Raw genomic sequence first — 12,595 nt, forward strand, 5'->3', positions numbered from 1 at the left:
CATAGTCCCAGTTCCACTGAAGGACATGGTTCTACTTTTATAAATAGATATGAACCAAACAAATTATAAGCTAGCTTGAAACGTTACTCATTAAAAATAGTAAATCACTTAAAAAGCCAAAACAGAGATGTGATTAACAGGATTAATTTTAAAGTAAATCATGGCCTGATATGTGGTAAACACTATTTTCCAAAACACTGTTTTCATTCATATCAGAAATCTTAACTGATTTTTGAAAATATTTACATTGGTTAACTATTAGACTAGTGGCCTCACGGACCTCAAGTTACTTTAATAACTTATTATTTGCCATATTGCAAAGACATCTTTTTTTCAAGTTTCCTAGAGAGTATACTCTAAATTCAGATACACAGACTCCTGGGGTGCACAAAACTATACACATGCATGGGAAGAAAATCTCAATTAGTTTAAAAACAGAACTGTTAGTACTAATATACACATTGACACGTGTAATTCACAAATACATATTTAAATCTAGTTGGTGTGCAACATTTGGGCACTCCTGATCTATAAAATACTAAGAATAGAAGAATACAGCTATCTTATGAAGTGCTAACCAGAGACAGAACAATAGAATGGACCTTTCTGTACAACTCCCAGTCTCCCTGTTTTTCAAAAGATAGGGAAACTAAGGTATAGAGAAATAGAAAAACAAACTTCTCTTTTTTCAGAGTGATCCAACCTGGTGTATGTGGATTGGTATAAGAATCTGGATCTCTAGTACCAACTGGAGAACTTTTCAATTCCATTTTCTATACCATCAAATCATTTAATATTTATCCAGTACCCGAAGCACTTTGAAATACAAAGGAAGACACAGGCCATGCTTTCAAAGGATTTGCAATCTAGAGAAATTTTTAACGTATTCCTTTATATTTGATAATCAAAATTTTACTGAACTAGGTTTAATATCAGGAATTTGTGGTATAATCATACATGTGAACGAAGTAAGATTAATAAATGTTCAACTTTTCTTAATATACTTTTTAAACAATGTTTCCTTTTCTCCTTTATGTTTTAAAAATAGGAACTATATTTGCAAAATTAGAAAACCAATCACTACAAAATATATGTCTCTGTTACTGCTCCTACTCACCAATTACTTGTGTATTCTTCACATTGATGTATATTCATTATTTGTGTTTCAGCTGTTCTCCTTTCTCCCTTTGCAATTCTGTATACTGTCCTGTATCTTGCTTTTAGAAATATGTGTTTTGGAGATTGCTTCATAGCTGTACAATGAATACCTGATTCTTTTAACAGCTACATATAATTTCACTCTGTGGATATAGTATAACTTACTTCGCCAGTCTTCAACTGATAGACTTTTGGGCCATTCCATTCTTTTGCTTAAAATGTCAACATCTTGACTCTTGTATATGTCTCTTTAAGTATGTATGCAAGTATATATCTACAGAGCTGATATCTAGGAATAGAGTAGTGGGTCAAAGGGTGGTTTTCAAATTTTGATAGATATCACCAAAATGTCTTTCATAGACTGTGTACCATTTTATACTCTAACAATGTATGAAAATGTCTTTCTTCCTTCACACTCTTACTAATATGTCATAAAACTTAAGGATTTTGGAAAAAGTGGTATTTTAAACAAGGGTATGCCATTGTTTAATTTGTGTTTGTCTTACGAGGAAGCTTAAGCTTATTTTGGTATCTTAGAAGCCACTGTATTTCCTTTTCTGCGTTCTTTGCCAGTTGATCTTTTTCTTATTGATACACAGTTAAGATTAGTCCTTTGTTCTGTGGGTCTTACAATCCCATTCCCCTTCCTACTTCATTAGTTGTTCGTATTTGCTTGTGGTGATTTTGTCATGAGCCCACTCTCATTTTACATCATCAAATTTATCAGTCTTTTATTTCCTGGCTTTTCTGCTTTACATCATGATTAGAAGCTGAAGCAGCAGCATTTCAATCTCCTGATAAAGTGGCTTTATATTTCCATATCCAGAATTCTATCGAAAGCTCAGCAATAGTGTATACAGTGGTACACTTGAGAGTAAAGAATTAGGGAAAAGAACGCAAACACCTGGATTCCAATTCTGATACTATTAATAATCAGACTTATTGACCTTGGGCAAGTAACCTTAGCCTCCTTCAGCCTTATTTTCCTCCTAAGGAAAAAAAAAAAAATGACATCTTCCCTGCTTACCTTATACATTTCTGATGATCTAATGAGTGCCCATTCACATCCGTTAAAACCCATACAGAGCTCCAGACAAATACAAAGGTTTAGTTTAACACTGTATATTTTGGTAAAACGGAAGAAACCAAACTGGAAGAGAGGTACTTAGCCTAAGTAAGGTCTCTTCTATCTCTACGAAACTTGGAATCTAGAAGGTATGTGAGGGCTCAAGGTAACGGGTGCCTGATTTCCTAGACATCTAAGCCTATTTTTAATATTTCAGTGACTTCATCCACCCTAAAAGAAAGCCTTTCTATACCATCTGAATGTAAGTTTACAGAATATATGCATTTGCAAAGTATAAAAGATGAAAATCTGTTGTGGGTCATGGAAATACAATTATCATTTGTTACTTAAATTGGTTACTGGTCATTCTAACAAAAGTAATTTTTAAAAATCCAGCTTTAATAATTTAAACTTGTTTCACTTAGTACTGGAGATATCTGATGGTTCATTTTTATCATACAGACAATACACTTTAATGTAAGCTGGCCAAGTTGTAGGAAATAAATTTTAGTGTGATCAAGACAGGTCTGAAAATATTTATGGAGCAGTTGCTGTATGTCAGGCACTGTGCTGAAAGCCATTTTTATATTACCTCATTCAATTCTAACAATCATCCATTGAGGCTCAAAGAAGTAACATGACTCATCTTGGTCCAAAATGCGTAAGAGGAAGTCTTCAGGGCACATGATCTATGAACCTTCCCTGCACACGCACTCTTGGCTTGTAATCGCTTCACGTTCATATCCATTTATCTAATACTTCAGAACACTTAACACATGACAGTGTCCGGTCTATAGATTTCAGACAGAAAGATATCCCAAAGGGCTACATGGACAATTATCCAGGAGGGCTGTATATTTAGAGCATGAAGTTTCCTCATATTTAACTAAGTAAGGAGCTGCTAATCAGACCTTTCCATTTCTCAAGGTTAGGAAATACAATGTCAGGGCATAGACTGGTATGTTTTTGAGAGCTACCATAAAAGTATTCTCTAAGTTGGGTTACACGAACACAAATTCATCTTTTCAAAGGGAGAAAGAAGTCAGCTGTAGGTAGGGATAAACTCAATTCTGGGATGGGGTTTGGAATTTCAAGTTACTCTAAAGTACCTGAAACCATCAAATTTGAACTCATCTATTTAACTTCAAATTCTGGAATTAGATTCCTTTGATGAGTTACCCTATATGCTAAAAAACGTTGGAATTTCTCAAGGCTGAGTCCCAGGCTTTCTTTTGTTCTTACTCATAATCTCTCTTTAGGGATTCTCATCCATACTCAGTTTCAGTTATCAATGGTATCCTAAGTGTCTCAACTCCACTCACAGCTTATGCATTACTTCTTCAGAAAGGATTTGCTGAGTCCTCAACCTAAAGCTCCCCCCCCCCCCAGAAATTCCTTATATCTTCTAATTTCATTAACAGAATTTACCACTGCCTTGTATTTTCTATTTTACTTTTTCTTTCTCCCACTAAAATACAAACTTGATGAGAGTAAAGACCCTGGCTGTCTTTATCAGCATATTACTTCCAACACTTAGCATATAGAAACTGGGTCAATATTTGTTAAAAGAATAAATCTGGCAATTTTGCTTCTGGCCATGATGAAGTAATAACTGAATTTACCTTCCCACTTTAAACAACTTAAAAAAAACAGACAAAATGGATGAGATAAAAATATATGAAATATATTTTATATCCATTGTTTTGAAGACAATGGATGACGGGAAGTGCAAGATAACAGTGATTCCTGAAAGAAGGGAAACAAAGGAGGTAAGTGCTAATTTGCCGGGCTTACTGCCTGGTGAGTTTTCAGCTTCAATATAGGGAGAGGAACCCAAAGAGAGCTTGGAAATCTTCCTGAAATGAGAAGATAGAGTGTGGAGGTGAGGAAGTCCAAGATGGCTAGATTTATGTAGCAGAATACAGAGAGCTGCACAGACAGAGCTCCAGAGATCTGCGCAGAGTTCCCTTAGAGTCTGTAGATAAATACTGATCAGGCTTCATGAATGTTTCCCAAGGCTCTGCAAAAGACCACTGGAAAGGACCAGGTGGGAAATCCTAGAGACCCTATAGGACTGGACACAATCTATGTTTCCACCATCAAGAATGGAATGACCTTCTCACACATTAAGTAGAGTCCTCAGGTAGGTATTGGCATTGCTTAACTAGAGGGGTAAAATTAGCCCTAGGACAGGGTTTCTCAACCTCAGCACTATTAATGTTTGGGGCCAGGTGATTCTTTGTTGTGGGGCTGTCTTATTATGTACTGTAGAAGGTTTAGCAGCAACCCTGGTCTCTACCCCCTAGGTGTGACAAACAAAAACGTTTCCATACATTGCCAAATATCCTCAGCAGGGCAAAATCATCGCCAGTTGAAAACCACTGTCCTAGACTAAAGAATCTTCTGGCTCCGCCTAACAATGCTGAAAAGCAACATCTGAAAGAATCAAAATGTTTCTCAATGAGTCAACGATGTTCTAGAACAGAGCCCCAAAACATTGAAGGCACTGCAAAAAAAAAAAGAAACACCCAGCATGCAATGTCTAGCATCTGATCCAGAATTTCCAGGCTAGAAAAGACAGAAAATATAGTGTATAATGAGAAAAATCAATCAACAGAAACTGATAAATAACACAGATTGTAAAATTAGCACATAAGGAAGTTAACGCAGATACTGAAAATAGACTCCATACAGTCAAGAAGCTGAGAAAAGCATGAAGAGATTTATGGTAGACACAAAGAAGACTGGATTTAAACGTCTGGAGGTGAAAATAGAATGTATGAAATGAAAAATACCCTGGTTGCTATTAAGAACAGGTTAGACAATGCCAAAGAAAATGTTAATAAACTTAAAAACATATAAATAGTATAATTCAAAGTGAAACAGGAAAAATATTGAATAAAAACGAAAAGAGTATCAGTGATCTGTTGGAAAAAATATATGTGATTGGAATCCCAAAAGGAGACTAGAGAGGAGAGGGACAAATGTATTTGAAGGAAATATGGCTGAAAAACTTCCAAATGGTAAGAACTAAACTCATATCCAGGTAGTTAAAAAAGCCCCAAGCAGAGAAAACATGAAGGCAACAATGCCAAGCCCATTTATAATCACAATGCTGATAACCAGACAATCAGAAAATCTTACAAACAACCAGAGAGGGGAAAAAGACACATTACATAACAAGTAGCAAATATAAGAATGATAGCCGACTTATCTTCAGAACCAATGCAAGTTAGAAGACAGTGAAGCAACATTTTCAAAGTATCAAAATACACACACATACATACACACAGAGTAAACTTTGAATTCCATAACAAGCAAAAATATCTTTTGAAAACAAAAGTGAAATAAAAACGTTTTAATACCTAAAAAGGCATGGCTGAATGAATTCATGAAACCTGCACTACAAAAAATGCTGAAGGAAGTTATTCAGGCAGAAGGAAAATGGTACCAGATGGAAATTTGGATATGTACAAAAGAATAAAGAGCATCAGAAATAGTAAATTTGGGAAAATACTTTTCCTATTTAAAAAAAAAATCTCTTTGAATGACTGTAAATAAAAAATAGTAATTATATTGTGAGGATTATAATATTTATAGATTAAAATGTATGACAACTATAGCACAAAGGCTTGGAGGGAGGAAATATAAATGTACTTTTGTAAAGTTCTTAGACAACATATGAAATGGTATATTATTTGCAGGTAGACTGATAAGTTAATGATACATAGGGTAAACCTGGCATCCAGTACTTTTTAAAAAGCTAGTTAAGAGATTACACAGAATAATATATACTTAACTGATCCAAAAGGCAGGAAAAGAGAAGACAAAAGGAGGTAAATAATAAAGCGAACAAACAGAAAATAGAAAGTTGGATGGCTATTATAAAAAAGGCAATAAACAACAAGTGTTGGTGAGGAGATGGAGAAAAGGGAACCCTTGTCCACTGTTAGTGGGAATGTAAGTTTGCACACCTACTAGGAAAAACAGTATGGAGGTTCCTCAAAAAATTAAACAATTACCATATGATCCAGCAATTCCATATCTAGGTATTTCTCCAAAGGAAATGAAAACAGTAACTTGTAAAGATACCTGCACTCCCATGTTCATTGCAGCATCATGTACAACAGCCTAGACATGGAAAGAACCTAAGTATATACTGCTGAATGAACGGATAAAGAAAATGTGGTGTGGCTACACACACACACACAGGAAAAAGTTTCAGCCATAATAAAGAAGGAAATCTTGCCTTTTGCAATAAATCGGGTGGACCCTGCCAGCATTAGTCAGACAGACAAATATCATATGATCTTACTGATATGTGGAATCTAAAACAAAACCGAGCTCGTAGATAAGAGAACAGATTGGTGTTTGCCAGAGGTGGAGTGGGGGGTGGGGTGGTCAAAAGGTACAAATTTCCACTTATAAATAAATCATGGGGATGTGATGTACAGCATGACGACTATAGTTAATACTGCACTGTATATCTGAAAATTGCCAAGGGAGTAGACCTTAAAAGTTCTCATCACAAGAAAAAACATTGGGACTATTATGGATGATAGACATTAACTAGACATTGTGGTGACCACTTCTCAATATATACAAATATGGAATCAGTATGTTGTACACATGAAACTAATATAATGTTATGTCAATTATACCTCAATAATAATAAAAAAAGAAAGTTCACTGATAGAAACCCAACCATACCAACAATCACTTTCAATGGAAGTGCTCTGTTTAAAGGCAGAGATTATCAGATTGGATGAAAGAGCAAGCCTCTAAAATATGCTGCCTAAAAAGATCCCATTTTAAATATAAAGACAAATATAAATAGGTTAAAAGTAAATGTGTGGGAAAAGATATACCATGCTAACACTGCTGAAAAGTTAGCTGAAATGCCTATAATACTATCACACAAAATAGATTTCAGAGCAAGAAATATTTCCAGAGAGATAAAGAGGTTCACTTTATATGATAAAGAAGTCAATTCATTAAAAATACATAAAAATTCTAAAGATGTATGCACCTGGTCATAGAGCTTCAAAATACATGGAAGAAAACTTGATAAAACTGAAAGGATAAATAGAAAAATCTGGAATCATAGCTGTAGATTTCAACACTCTTCTCTCAAAATCAATAGAACAAGTAGACTGAAATGCAATAAGGATGTAAAAAAGTTGAACAGCACCCTCTATTAACTTGTTTAACTAACATTTCTAGAACACTCCACCCAACAGCTGCAGAATACACATTATTTTCAAGAACACACAGAACATTTCTCAGGGTAAAGGAGATTTTGATAGACTCTGAACTGTAAAACAAATCTCAATAAAGTCAAAAGGATTAAAATCACAAAAAGCACATTTTATAACCATAACAGAATTAAATTAGCAATCAGTAGCAGAAAGATATCTCAAAAATCCTCAGATACTTGGGAACTAAATAACACACCTCTAAATAATCCATGGGTTAAACAAGATATCACATGGGAAATTAGAAAATATTTCTAATTACAGTGAAAACACTGCAGAGCCATATTTGTGGATTATCGCTACAGTAGTGTTTAGAGGGAGTATATAACTTTATGATCGTATTAGTAGACTTTTCTTTCCCCACTACAACACTACTGTACATGCTACACCAGTGGTGCTCAAAGTGTGCTCCCTGGGTCAGCCGGGAAGCATCACTTGGGTCCCCCTTCATACCTTCTGACACAGAAACTGGTTGGAGTCCAACCATCTCTTTTTTCACAAGCCCTCCTGGTGAATCTGATGCAAAGTAAAGTGTGTAAACCACTGTTTTAAAGTAGCACAGTTCTCATTAGGACTACATAATAGTCCATACCTTCACTCTTGCACTATACAATTCATTTTTCTGATGATGTCATCTACCTTTCCCGTCCACTCTCAATTTAAATCCCTTTTCTGAGAGCAATGGGAAGCCACTGACAGTACACATGCATGGCTTACGAGAACACGCGTGGCCTACCACTAACTCCTCAGTCTTCACACCACGCTCCTTCTTTCTCCCTTGACTCTAGACACACCAGTCACATCGCATCCTTCTTACCTGCCAAGAATACAACACCTCAGAGTTTTTTCACATGCAATTCCTTCCTCTTAGAAAGTCATTCCTTCCCTCTCAGTTCTCTGCCACTTGGCCTGGTTAATTCCTAATCAACACAACTCAGCTCAATGGCCATTTCGTTGGAAGTCTTTCCTCACTTCCTGGACTTGATAAAATCTCCCAATAAGGAATTCTCATCGTACCACCTACTAATTACGAACTTATAAGATTTGTGTAATTATTTATTCAATGTCTGCCTTTCCAAATAAACTTGAACTATGAGGGCAAGAACCGTATCTGGTTTTGTCTCCCATAATGCTCATCTGTCTAGCATACTGCCTGGCACACAGGAGACAACCCTTTTTTAAAGAATAAATTAATGGGGTCTCTAGATACAGGCTTTTAAAATCTAGCTTTTTATGTTTACATAATATAGAAACAAAGTCACAAACAAATGAATTTTCCAGGTTGCCTGGAATTGGAATTGGGAGGAAGAAGCAGCAGCTAAGGTCTTGCTTAAAATTAAACAAAAACTAGCAAGAAAAAAACCTGGCAGGATGAAATCATTCAGACACCTAATCTGCCTTTTTTTGGTGTATTTAGACGACAGGTGAATTCAGTAGGCTTACCATGATAATCACAGAATGCTCAGCTTCACTACAAAGAAAACTGTTTACTACTCAGGAAAATGAGGGGGAAAATGGTAGCCAGCAGAGCTGAACTAAGAATTGTGAATTCCTAGGTGAAGAAATAGAACAGAAAAAAGAGGTAGGAAAGGAGAGGACACTTGAGGAAGGAACTTAAGGTGTGACACACTGATATCAGTCTCTAACAGGTGATCGCAGCGGGTTAAGGAAAAGAAGGGTGACCTTTGAACTTACCTCACATAGACAAAACAGGTCTGGAGGCTGCAGGGAGAATAAAGACTGACAAAATAGAATACAACTGGCACTCACGGCTCCCCCAGCATCACCGGGCTGGATAGAGACAGGTCTTGTCCCACAGAGATAAAATAACTACTTGTCAGAAATGTGTGAGAGGAGGGAGTAGACAACTGAAGGGAGTAGGGTGTTGGGGACGGATTGGATATATATTTACCTCAATCTACTAAAAAAAAAAATCCATTAATTTGTTTTTAGCCACACCATATCAAAATTCTACTGATACAATCAGGGGTCAGCAAACTTTTCTTTCAAAGGGCCAGATAAATATTTTAGGCTCTGTGGGTGCTATCAGATAGATCTCTGTTATAAGGACTCAGTTCTGCTCTTGTGGCACAAAACCAGCCAACAACAACATGTAGGTGAATGACCATGGTGACGCCCCGACACAACTTTACTTACAGGGCGGGTCCTGGGCCAGACCCCTGACTTAAGAGAATTAATTTTATGTTTGCAAATACATAGTTTTATACTTCTTATCCATTAGTATGGAGAATCAACCAAATTATCCTTCATCAAGTTACACCAATTATGTTGCCAAAGGAAACACAATTTGAGGTATTTTTTGATATGTTCCTTGAGTTTCTTTGTGACTCTGGTGTCTAACACAATGCCTGGTAGATCAAAAGGAAAATTATCCAATATTTGTCGATTGAACAGAGTGGTTTTCCATGAAAGATACAGGGCAATTAGTAAAGCAGAATATCCTGAAAAACTCAGTAATGGCTGACAAAGTAATGGGATATAAAATATCCAAGAAAAATTCTGCAGAAAACCATCAAGACAAGGGATTATCAAAGTAGCTGATTTATATTTTAATGAAGTACAATGGCAAGAGTTAGAAGCACTTTAAGACCTAAAACTCTTCTCTTTACTCAGTTCCTATGAAAATTACAATAATAGGGGAAAACCTCAATTGTAAACAGAATGGATTTTTATTAAAAATTCCAGATTTCATGTAGAATAATTTAAATAACTGAGTCAAAGTTTTAATAGTTGTACTTAGGGAACTGGCAGTTAGCACAGTGGTAATATGAAGCCCATATAAAAATGAATGTGTCAATGAATTTACTAATTTTTACATTAAAATACCTATCTATCTTCATTTTATCCAATTCTGAACAAATTAAAACTGTGGATTAATTAAGACTTGAGGAGACAGTGATCTCGTTTTCCGAAATTGGTAAGTTATTCTGTCATAGTTTGTAATATAGATAGTGAAGCCACCTGAACTGACTGCTACCACAGCTATTCCTGTCTTAACTCAACATGAAATAAAATCTAATATAAGAAAATGAAACTTACAAACTAGACTGATCAGAATGATCATCTTTGGCTTATATTTACCGTTGTGTTCTTTAATAGTGAATCTTAATAAAGCACTTGCAATTTTGATTACTCTAACTTAATTTATACACAAGGACAAATCCAGTATGTAAAATAACATATTTTTACAGTCATTGCATTCTTTCTAGGAATATCACAGTAAATACAGAGAAATCGTAGCAGGACACTATGTAGAGCAATTATGTTCCCCAAACTGTGTTCAGTAGGATATAAACAGTTGGGATATATATAAAGTTTGGAGAATGCAATTGAACATGTTAATAACGGGGCACTGTGACTCAGCAAGCACAGTGCACTTGAGCATTTCAATACGGATCTTGGAATACAACTTCAGGAATGCTTGTGTAACAAACGAGATGAAGGTGACTGTGAATCATAGGTCTTATTCTATCAAAATAAAATTTAGAAAATCATCTACTCTAGCTTCGTAGTTTTTCCATCAAATAATAATGATGCTCAATAACTGCACATGAAGAAACTCAACTTTAAATTTTATTTAAAAACGTTTAAAAGGATATTCTGTGCCAAGGGTTGCCTCAACCATAAAGATTTAAAAGGTCATCTTGAGTTAGGACTCAAAAAATGTGGTAAAACGTTCATAAGCAGGACCAGAAGATATGTGGTTAGTCTGGGTTTCAGGCAGTTGAAAGAATATACTGGTAATTAAATATCACCCATCAGTTATGTACCTGTGTGAAAACCAGCATTCTGAATGGGAAAACAAGTATATTCGGTCATTTTTGAGAACAGATGACAAAACAGGAGAAGTTGACAAACTGAACATTTTTCAGTCATCTTAGAATCCAATTCAAAGTGGATTCTGAATTTTTATGAGAAAATTTAACCTTTTAGGATGGGAACTATGAATTTAATAGCTCAAGTCCACATTAGGTTATTCTAGTCTTAAAATTTCCTCAGCGGTGTCCAAAGTCAGTTGATTATATCCAGATATGGATCAATTAGGAAAAGGCACACATCTGTTTTGGGAACTCAAAAAGACACTAATATTAAAAAGGTCTGTATTATTATTTTTCAGTGGTCATACTCCATTTCAGGCCATTCTCTCTTAAAAAATCATGCCCCCTTTTGCCTTATCCCTCAAATCTATACTATGTACTAACTACCATTAGAAAACTCTCTAGAGTTACAGTTTGATCACATAGTTTCTCACCATTCACAGAATGAATTCTTGAACTGATCTCTTTGTTCATCTGTTATACACTCTTGGTGAACCCAATTACTAGTAAACCTAAGGGCCGATCCTTCTCCGTGCTTACATTCTGGAAGCTGTCAGTCCTGTTATTTCTTGGGACAGTTTTTCAAACCTTATCCCCATTATCCATACCCACTAGATTACTCTTAGGTTACCTCTTGCTTCATAGAAATACTCTCATAGCCTCAATACCTTTCCCATGAACTTATAAAGTGATTTGCCTCCTCATGAATTGTTCCCACTATTCTCATGTTTTACGAGAAGTGACTCTTGTGGCCAAGACCAGTACCTCTAATGATGCCCCATGATATCCAATAATCAACTCGGGCCTTCACTCCACTTTCACTGCTTGCCATCTCACTTTTTTGAATCTTCAACCTTTCATTTTCCACTGGCTTCTTCCCACTGGCATCTAACTTCTTTTTAAACCTGCCTTAAACAAGGCTTCCCTTTCATTATTACCTCTCCATCTCCTCTCCAATCACAACCAGTTACAGTTTTCTGTGCTAATTTCCTTCATTTCCTCTTCCTACATTTACTCAATCACAAGGTTTCTGGCTCTGTTAGTCCACCAAAACTGCTCTCTCCCAAATCACTAAAATAACCTCTTCTGCTATATTTGATGGAAATGTTTCAAGGCTTAATTGACCTCTTAACACTTTATACTGTTGTTTCCTCCATTGTTGCAACACATTTCCTCCTCACCTTCCTCTCCTGGTTTTCCTCGCACCTCCTGACTACTTTCGTTAGTGTCCTTTTGGACACATCCTTTCTCCATCCCTTTGGCTTTGTGATTCTAGG

The 12,595-nt window shown here is 35.8% G+C and overlaps 1 protein-coding gene across 9 annotated transcripts in view; it reads right to left on the reverse strand.

The window, feature by feature from the left end:
* Positions 1 to 12,595, reverse strand: part of LCORL (ligand dependent nuclear receptor corepressor like) — a 122,893-nt gene that overhangs the window by 5,540 nt on the left and 104,758 nt on the right. The gene's annotated exons all lie outside the window — the stretch shown is intronic.

Source organism: Rhinolophus sinicus, linkage group LG02, assembly GCF_036562045.2.
Source record: "Rhinolophus sinicus isolate RSC01 linkage group LG02, ASM3656204v1, whole genome shotgun sequence".
In the NCBI taxonomy this organism is placed as follows: domain Eukaryota; kingdom Metazoa; phylum Chordata; class Mammalia; order Chiroptera; family Rhinolophidae; genus Rhinolophus; species Rhinolophus sinicus.